Genomic DNA, 9,391 nt, shown 5'->3' with positions numbered 1-9,391 from the left:
TCCAAACTCCTACTGTCATAATTATTATCATTTTTCTGACAGAATTTTTTCAAGACTTGTAAGATGTTTTTAGTTGCCACTTAACTAGAGATGAAGGGAGCCGATTTAACCATCTCTTCATTGGCTAGATAACTAGCCAGCTTACTGAAAGATACAACATTTTATACTGGCTGAATAGTAAGCTTTAGATTCCCTTTCTTTGCTCCTGGCTATACAGGTGTGAGACAAGGGCTCAGTCAACCAGCACTGAACAGTTGGGCCATCAGCTTTCAAAGTGAATGATTGAAAGAAGGGGAAGTTTACCCCAGGTTAATTAAATACAGGACTTGGGACATAGCCTTTCAGATCATTGCTCTCTGCCTAGATTTATTTTGCATCCTGCCATTTAGAAAAAAAAGTCTGTATTCCTATATGGGCTTATATAACTTACCTGTGTATGTACAGGTGCACATGCCCCTATGTTAATCAGTAATAAGTTAGTAACAAATTAGGCATTAGGAAAACAACAGAGAAAAAGCACAAAGGAAAATTATGTTTTTATGTTCCTTTAAGAACTAGGAGCTCAGGGAGTCTTGTGGAAGAATTGGGGTAAGGGACCCAAGGAGGATGGGCCCTCCTCTGGGAGACCAGCAGAATGGATTATTCTGGCCTCTTGGGGGCTGCCAGAGATTGAACCACTAACCAAAGAGTGAGCATGGGCTGGATCTAGGCTACCTACTCATGTGTAGCAGATGTGAAGCTTGGTCTTAATTATGGTCCCCCAACAACTGGAGCAGGGACTGTCTCCAAACCTGTTGACTGCCTGTGGATCCTGTTCCCCTGAGTAGGCCATCTTGCCTGGCCTTGTGTGTGTGTGTGGGGGGGGGGGGTGCCTGGTCTTGAAGTTCTTTGATGTGCCATGATGGGGTGGTACTGGGTAGGAGGGAGAGGGAGAGGAACTGGGGGTGCTGGTACTGGGAAATGGAATGAATAACAACAAAAAATTAGGTACTGAGCTATGCATAGTAGTTCATTCCTAGCACTCAGTAGGCCAGCCAACCTGGTCTTTATCAGCTCCCATACACACAGTGCCACAGACCCTGTCTTGGAAACACCAAAAAGGAAAACAACAACAAAAGTAAACCAAACTAGGTACTAAACAGCAGAGAGAACACAGTTTAATTTAAAGATAACAAATTCTGGCTGTGAATTGTGAGGTTCTTCGGTGGAGATAAGAGCTAGAATTTAAATAGGTACAGCAGGAGGAGGAATACCTGCTTTGTACATATAGCAGGAGTTTCTGATTAGAAATAAGATGGAAGGAAAGGAAGAGTTTTCTATTACAGTTAAAATCCATAAAATAATTAAAACATACAAATACCTATATCCAGTCCTTTGACAAAAAAAAGACAAGTTAGCCTTTAAAGCAGGATCCTATCAGGGTTTCTCTGCGTATCCCTGGCCATCCTGGACTCACTTTGTAGACCAGGCTGGCTTTAAACTCACAGAGAGCTGTTTGCCTCTGCCTACCGAGTGCTAGAATTAAAGGTGTGCACCTAACATGCCTGGCTCCTAACAGGTATTTTAAAGTCAAATGTGCTTGCAATAGATCACAGCACTTGAGAAATGGACGGCTACATCTGAGATTAGCCTGGGTTGCACCGTAAGACTTGGGCAAGAAAAAGAATATCTTAAAAAGTAGTGTTGGGATATTAGAAAGCTAATTTATTATTGATTAAATTCCCAGGAAAAAAAAAAACAACAACAACAACAACAAACTTTCCTTAGATCTTTAATCTTATTTGGAAACCCATCCTGGAAGTTATTCTTGTTAGTTCTCTAATGATTTAGAGCCTTCCTGAAAATGTTTTTCTTGTAGTAAAAGTAGTGTTTTGGTTGGTTGGTTGGTTTGGTTTGGTTTTTTCAAGACAGGGTTTCTCTGTGTAGCCCTGGCTGTCCTGGAACTCAACTGTGTAGACCAGGCTGGCCTGGAACTCATAGATCCTCCTGCCTCTGCCTCCCAAGTGCTGGGATTAAAGGCTTGCACCACCACGCCTGGCTGTAAAGATAGTTCTTAAATGTCCTTAACATTTAAGCTATTAAAGCAAGACTAAAGACAATACCAAGTGATGAACTTCAACAAATGAGTCATTTTGACTTACTAGGAGCAGGAGGTTCCATGCTAGCCACCTCTTTTATAGTTAAAAATGTGGCATAATGGGCTGGCAAGATGGCTCAATGGTTAAGAGCACTGACAGCTCTTCCAGAGGTCCTGAGTTCAATTCTCAGTGGCTCATAACCATCTGTAATGGGATCTGATGTCCTTTTCTGGTGTGTCTGAAGACAGTGGCACTGTACTCACATATATAAATCTTTTTTAAAATGTGGTATAACAATGATGTAAGGAAAGATTTCATCCCAATTCTAAGCTACCAATGTACAGCACTTGGCTACTGAATTCTAAATGATAACAAATAATTATAAGTTTTTTGAAAACCATAGAATGTACTTACTGTTCTTTGGGTCTTTTTTTGAGTTTGGTTTTACTTTGAGACAGGGTCGGTCTTAATATGTTGTTCTGGTTGTATGTAGACCAGGCTAGCTCACATAGATTATCCTCCTACTGTTTCCCAAGTGCTTAGGTTAAAGCCATATACCACCTGCAGTGGCTATTCCTGGTTGTCAACTTGACTATATTTGAAATGAACTACAATCCAGAATTGGAAGGCTCACCAGTGGACCTAATCTGGAGACTGGGAGATAGAAGTTTCTGATCTGGATCTTGGTATGGAGATCTTGAGAAGACAGGGAGATCTCCGAGTCCAAGGTCATCTGGGATTAAAGGTGTGGTGGCACACACCTTTAATCTGGGCCACACCTTCTGCTGGGGACCATATAAGCACATTGGAAGAAGGGAGTCTGGCTCTCGCTCTTTCGCCTTCTTACGGTGTGGGACTCAGCGACTGTTAGATCCTTGGACTTCCATTCACAGCTACTACTGAACTATTGTTGGGATTTGGACTGCAGACTGTAAGTCATCAATATATTCCTTTACTACATAGAGACTATCTGTAAGTTCTGTGACTCTAGAGAACCCTGACTAATACACCACCAAAACTGTCTTAATGTTCCCAGTGCTATGAATTATTCTGTTAAATGAGAAGAATAAGTAGGACCAGGATTTAGATCACTGGGAGACGAGGGAGACAGAAAGAACTTGTGAACAGATCAGTACAATCCTGTCACTGACAAAGAGAAGCTTTGTTTTATCACAATCTGTCATGTCTACAAGTTACTGGAAATCTGACACAGCTGAAACCAATAGCCATTTCAAGCTTTTAGGTTGGAATCACATAGCCTCAATCCTTATCCTTCCTCCTTAACCATAGGAAAAACAACCTCTGTGCATCAGTTGGCTGTTAAAGCTACTTTTAGAACCTATTTTATAGCATGGTTACAAATATACTCTGTATTATATGTCAAGACTTTACAACACAAAATTATTTGGGGAAGCATCAATAAAAACTCATCCAAAGTCCAAAATCCTATTACCATAATAAACTTTCCAAAGTCATAAGCCTGGTAGCTTTTTAAAATAGGAGTATGTTGGGTAGCTTTGAAAATAACTGTAATGCTTTTAATTAAAAGGCTTAAGTGAACATAAAAGTTCTCGTGCAGATCCTTGTCAGCATGGTGGGTGAACAGCAGAGCTTTTCACACTTTGTGCGGGATGTCTTTTAGAGCCCAGCATCAGAAGTGAGTTTATACAGATGTATCAGCCCTTTCAGAGCAGAGCAGTATGCACTATGTGTGGGATGTCTTTTAGAGCCCAGGCTCAGAGGTGAATGTAAAAGTAACTTTTGTTTGCCTGACATAATTGTTATATTGGAGGCTTACTGCTTAATAAGCTCACCCTTTCTAGTTCTTTCTGAGCTCTGCCTCGCTGGTTCAACTTAACTATTCTGGCTCAAATGCCTCTCTAAGCTTACTGATTCAAGTGGGCTTCTCTTGGCTTTGGACAGAATTGCTCTGCCTGGCCTCAAACTAACTTTTTAAATATATCCTAATCTTCTGCCTCCGTCTCATTCTCTGGCAAGTTCTTTCTTCAACTGTGTCTAGCTTGTCTCTGTAAACCTGTCCTGGTAAGTGTTGATGCCTGCTCTCCCCCCAGCATAGGTAGCTGTTGTTTCCATTGCTATTGTTTCCATGCCTGCCAGTCATTTCATATTGTTACTGACACAGAAAACGTGCTTGATTTAGAGCAGGGTCATGTTGACCACATACCCAGTTATGTTCTGAGGTTTGTTCATCTTAATAAATTCCACAACCATAAGCAACACTTGGACCAATCAGAGTAAAAGTCAGAACTGTTCTGTCTAGCTAGCCAAAATAGTTTGAGTCAAAGCCAACCACTGGGCAGTGATTTCTACACCTGCACATGAGCTCATTGTGAGTTTTGCCTATATAAACTAAACCTGAGAAACATTCATGGTCACATTCAGCTCTTTGGGGTGAATGTCCAATAATCTATCTCTGTCAGACTGAGATCAGTGTATATGTGGTTTGTGGGGTGATTCTTGAATCCCCACAATAAAGCCTACCTCTGAACTGAACTCACCCAAACTCAGCTGCTATACTCAACTGAATTCCACTGCACTCTACCCAGATAACACAGACCTAGGAAGTCTTTGGATGTGATCTTTTGCCAGAGCAGCTATGTTGGCAGATTAAAATTCCTCTATAGATCAGTATGGCAAAATGGATTTGATAGCTAGCACCTTTCCTTTAGAAAGCAAGAATCCCTTTATAACAAGGACTTAAATTGCTACTAGATGACAATGTACCTCAGCTTTTCAACTTGAAGGTATATTTCCCTAGGGGAGATTTATCCATTTTGTACCTTCATTAACTCCCTCTCCATCTTTCAGGATGACAACACCTTGCTAGTTTATGTCCATCAGTAGAATTTACTGCTAACCTATATATTGACCTAATAAAATCTAATATATGCTGTTATTTAGTTTGAGTATTTTATTCAATCATGTCTGACCATATTTCCTTTTTATGATTGCTCACTCTTTAATCATACAAGATGACTGTACATGAAACAATAAAGTACATATATGTTAAAATATAAATGTTTTCATTGAGTTGCTATAGTTAAACAAATGATTATATGTTAAACTTTGATTATATATCTTGGGCCTATGTGACCCAAGGTCAACCTCTAGAACCCATTTGGTGGAAGGAGAGAATTGACCTCACAAATTGTCCTCAAACCTCCAACTTTAAAACTGTTCATGCTCACACTTTCACACACACACACACACACACACACACACACACACACACATTAATAAGTGTAAAAATATAGAAATACTGGTTTTAAAAAATCCATAGCATTTTAGAATCTGAGATCTCAGATATATTGATGTACATAAAATTTGCTATGAATTGACTTGTCTGTGTTAATAATTGAGCATGAAGAGCTGAATCATTACTAAGTAACTACATTTTAACCTATATACCAGAAAGCCTGCTGATATTTGAGTGTTTTGTGGCAAACTATTTAAGTAATTTCAAATTTTGACTAAATCTCCTATACTAGAAAAATGTACTGTTTGTTTACTTTTTATTTAATATTTTTGCTTGTTTGGGTTTAAAGGCAGAAATGTATTTGTAACAAAAACTCTCTATGAAACTTCTGATATTACCTAAGTAAAATAATTTGTGGTTTATATATTTTTAATTGTATATTCTTGCAAATGTATAATCTGAAACAGAGGGATAATACTTTCTTTTTGGATAGTCAGTTTGTAGTTTCTTTATATTTATATTTTGCTTTGTCACTAAACTGAAAACATATATTAGGTCAGGTATTTGACAAGACTGACCTTTATAGTTATAGTTCTGTAGCTACAAAGTGAAGGGATTTTGCTATAGAGTTGTTATAACTCATTTTAGCACCTTTGGGGGACTTTGATCTAGTCTTTGCACTTTGTTGTGAAAATGAACTCATAGCTATGTGTTGTGGAATTGGTCTAACACTTGTCTTATGTTATTGGATTCCCAAAATGCACAAGAATCACACAGGTAAGACACTGAGAGTCCCTGCCCCCAGTTGGTCCTGATTGGTAAATAAAGTTGCCAGCAACTTACTGCTGGGCAGGAAGTTAGAGGTGAGGCTTTAGGATTTGTGGGCAAGGGAACCAAGAGAGGAAGGAGATTTAGAACCGCCATGACTGGAAAGGAGAAGATACAGGCCTGAGAAGTATAAGACACAGACTGGCAATATGTAAGAGTTGGGGATTGTAGCCCAGGGGGCCGGGGGGCTACAGGCCTGGGTCTGGGGTGGCCAGGATGGAATATAGGTTTTAGTAAATAATAATTCAGGAATATTATAGGGGAAAGTGTGCTAGCTGAGTTGAGGATTAGATTGGCCCAACCATTGAGCTGCTTAAGGCATTTTAAAATGAATGTGTGTGTGTGTGCGCGCGCACGCACAGGTGCAGATGTGTGTTATTCAGGAACCCAGAGCAATGGAGTGGGTAATAAGAAACACACACACCACTGCTGGGACGATTTGAGTACCTTTAGTCACCTACAACATTGATGAAACACAAGCCTTGTTCCAGACATTGCTTCTACATTATCTTCCTTTATCTTCTTTGTGTCCTCATGTCATAGATATTTTACCCATGAAATAGAGTAATAAACTGAATGTTAAAGTTTCACTTAACACTCATGCATATGTGAACATGTATGAACAAGTATACTGACACAAATGAACATTGAACATTTTAGATTCAAATATTGAATGTGCAAGCATAATTCCAACATTTGGGAGGCTGAGACAGAAGATCTACAATTCAAGTCCAGCCTGAGACAAATGGTGAGACTGAATTACTCAAAACAGAAACAGAGTTCATTTTGCCCTGTTTCAATATATAATTTTGTGAAGTTTAGGGATAGAAAGTTTATGTATTTATGTTCCAGACAAGAGGAAAATATATAATAGTACAGAGGTTTTAAATTATTAACATTTGAGACTGATTAAATTGTAAAGACCCATCTAGAATCATTGACTGGCAACATCTTTGCCTTTTCTACATTAAATACTGTTGCCATCTCCTTCATCTTAGTTATTATTTTGTTTCTGTGAGCCAAAGACATGGTGTAATGGGTTAAAGCACTTGATGCTTTTACAGAGGTCTGTTTAGTTCACAGTATCCAAATGTTGGTTCACTGTTGCCTGTTCCCTGAACTACTTGCTGCCCAACCCTACCTGCCCTTGAGGGTTAGAGGTGAAGTGGTGCAGAGTCAAGGACACAGACTCCAGGAGCAGGTGAGAAAGGCAGCAGCAAGCTCTCTGAACACTGCTGCAAGCTCCTTTAATACCCTCCACCCACACCCCATTGGCCCAAGAAAGCATCTTTTCTAAACAGCAGTTCCTGATTGGCTGGCATTGTCTGCACCAGCAATCCTTGGTCTCTCAGGCAGTCCTCAATTAGGTCCTGCTCCAGGAGATGCTTTTGTAGCTGTGCAGCCCCTGGCATTTACATATAGAGGTGAGCCCACCATTCCTGCTACATATCCTTTTGATTTTAGATTTTCAAAGCCTAGAGGGAGCTGGGCTGCTATTGCCTTGACATTGCTGACCCCACCTCAGAGGATTCCCAGTATACTATGGACTGTGTATACTTAGGTTGTCCTGTCTTCCAGGATCTTATCCATCATTGACTACCAGCCCTCAAAGAGATATCACTTAGGAGGTGTGTCACACAACGGTGATATGAGAAACAGCCTACATGGTAGCCTCAGGGATCTCTGCCATTCATGCTTTGATCACTTCCTTAGGAGTCCACAATCAGGAATTACAAGAGCCATCAGCACCGAGAGAGTCACCTTATTTATGGAACAATGTCTGAATATATGCTGTGTGAAGCACTTAAAAATAATTATTAATATGACAATTCCTCCCACCAGAGCATAAATGGCTATCCATAAGGGGTCAGTCTCTTAATATTGTCCCACACTTTCCCCAAGAATCTGGCATCTAGGGAGAGCACAGATACCCTGGTTCCACTGAGGTTGGCTATGTTTTCCCTTAACAGCACAGAATAGTTAAGGAATTTGTCTGACCAGTGGTGATGTACCTGGTAAGGAGTTAGTCAGTTTGAGTGAAACCTGGGGTCACATGCCAGTAGAGACATGTCCCTAACAAGGGCCAACTCTTCTGCTAATAAGTCAGTCTGTTATTGTGAAATGTGGATGGTTTGATAAATATGTTGATTTAGTAGCTCCTGTGCCTGCGGCGCCTCAGCTGAAGACTGCATCACTGAGAGTCTTCACCATAATAGCTGTCTGGGTCAAGACAACAGCAGCTGTTGTTGCCCCTGCAATGCCTGCAATGATGGCTGCTGTAATACCAACATCCCTCTTTCCCTGGTGTAGGAGTGGTAAGTGAGTCTGGTCCATAAGAGTGATGGCATGAAAGTGGGTGGTATTTACCAAGGCATCCAAATAGCATGTGGTTCCCTCATCAGGATAGCTGGTGTTGAATATCACGCCCAGCAGGTGGTCAGGAGACATTTCTCGTTAAAGCAGTCAAGGCTGTCTCTGCCAATGGAGGTATCAGCGACCAGAAAGGTAAAGGAAGGTTGGACATAGTAGACTGGAGTGGCTTTCCAGCCAACCTGGCTGTCAGTGGTCACATGCACAGGGGATTGCCCCTGTCCACATTTTCACTGACTTGTTTATGTAGAAATATGTCCCATTAAAGAGTCGGCCACCTTTTAGGAGAATAAGATAATATAAGTCAAGATAATTAGAGGGGCCACGTAAATCCCAATTGCTTATACTGGGGTCATATCAGAATCGAATGGGATCCCTGTTAATATGGGGAGTAATATTGGAAGCATCATGTGAGGTAAACCTCCACATACCGAGTGTGAGGTTAGATGATAATAGCAGGTAGTCCCCAGTGAACAGGCTAGCAGTGTTCCCAAGGGATAGGAAGTCACACTAAAATGGGCATTTGAAGGACCCTTGGACAGCAAGGCAGGGGTGGATGTGATTCACTTGGGGGATTCTTTGGGGATTTGAAATCAGTAAGAGAAGGTGAAGTTCTGCCGCAGACAGACTTTTCTGGGGTCCCTGATCTGCGGGGAACGGGTCTCTGGTTGCAGGTGAGCGAGGATTCGGCGAATGAGGGGTGACAGACACGAACACAAGAGAGTGTGGTATCTGAATGCAAATTGTCAAATTGAGCATCAGACTATTTATACAGAAGAAAATAGGGAAGTAAGTACACAAAAACAGAGGAATGCAAACCTGGAAGGGCTAGCAGGAAACAACTGGGATAATATAAAATGTTTACAACTGGGATCAAAGACAGCCTCACCTAAAGACA

This window comes from Mus pahari, chromosome 16, assembly GCF_900095145.1.
Source record: "Mus pahari chromosome 16, PAHARI_EIJ_v1.1, whole genome shotgun sequence".
NCBI lineage: Eukaryota > Metazoa > Chordata > Mammalia > Rodentia > Muridae > Mus > Mus pahari.
The sequence above is the reverse complement of the archived record's forward strand: the minus strand, read 5'-3'. Positions refer to the sequence as shown.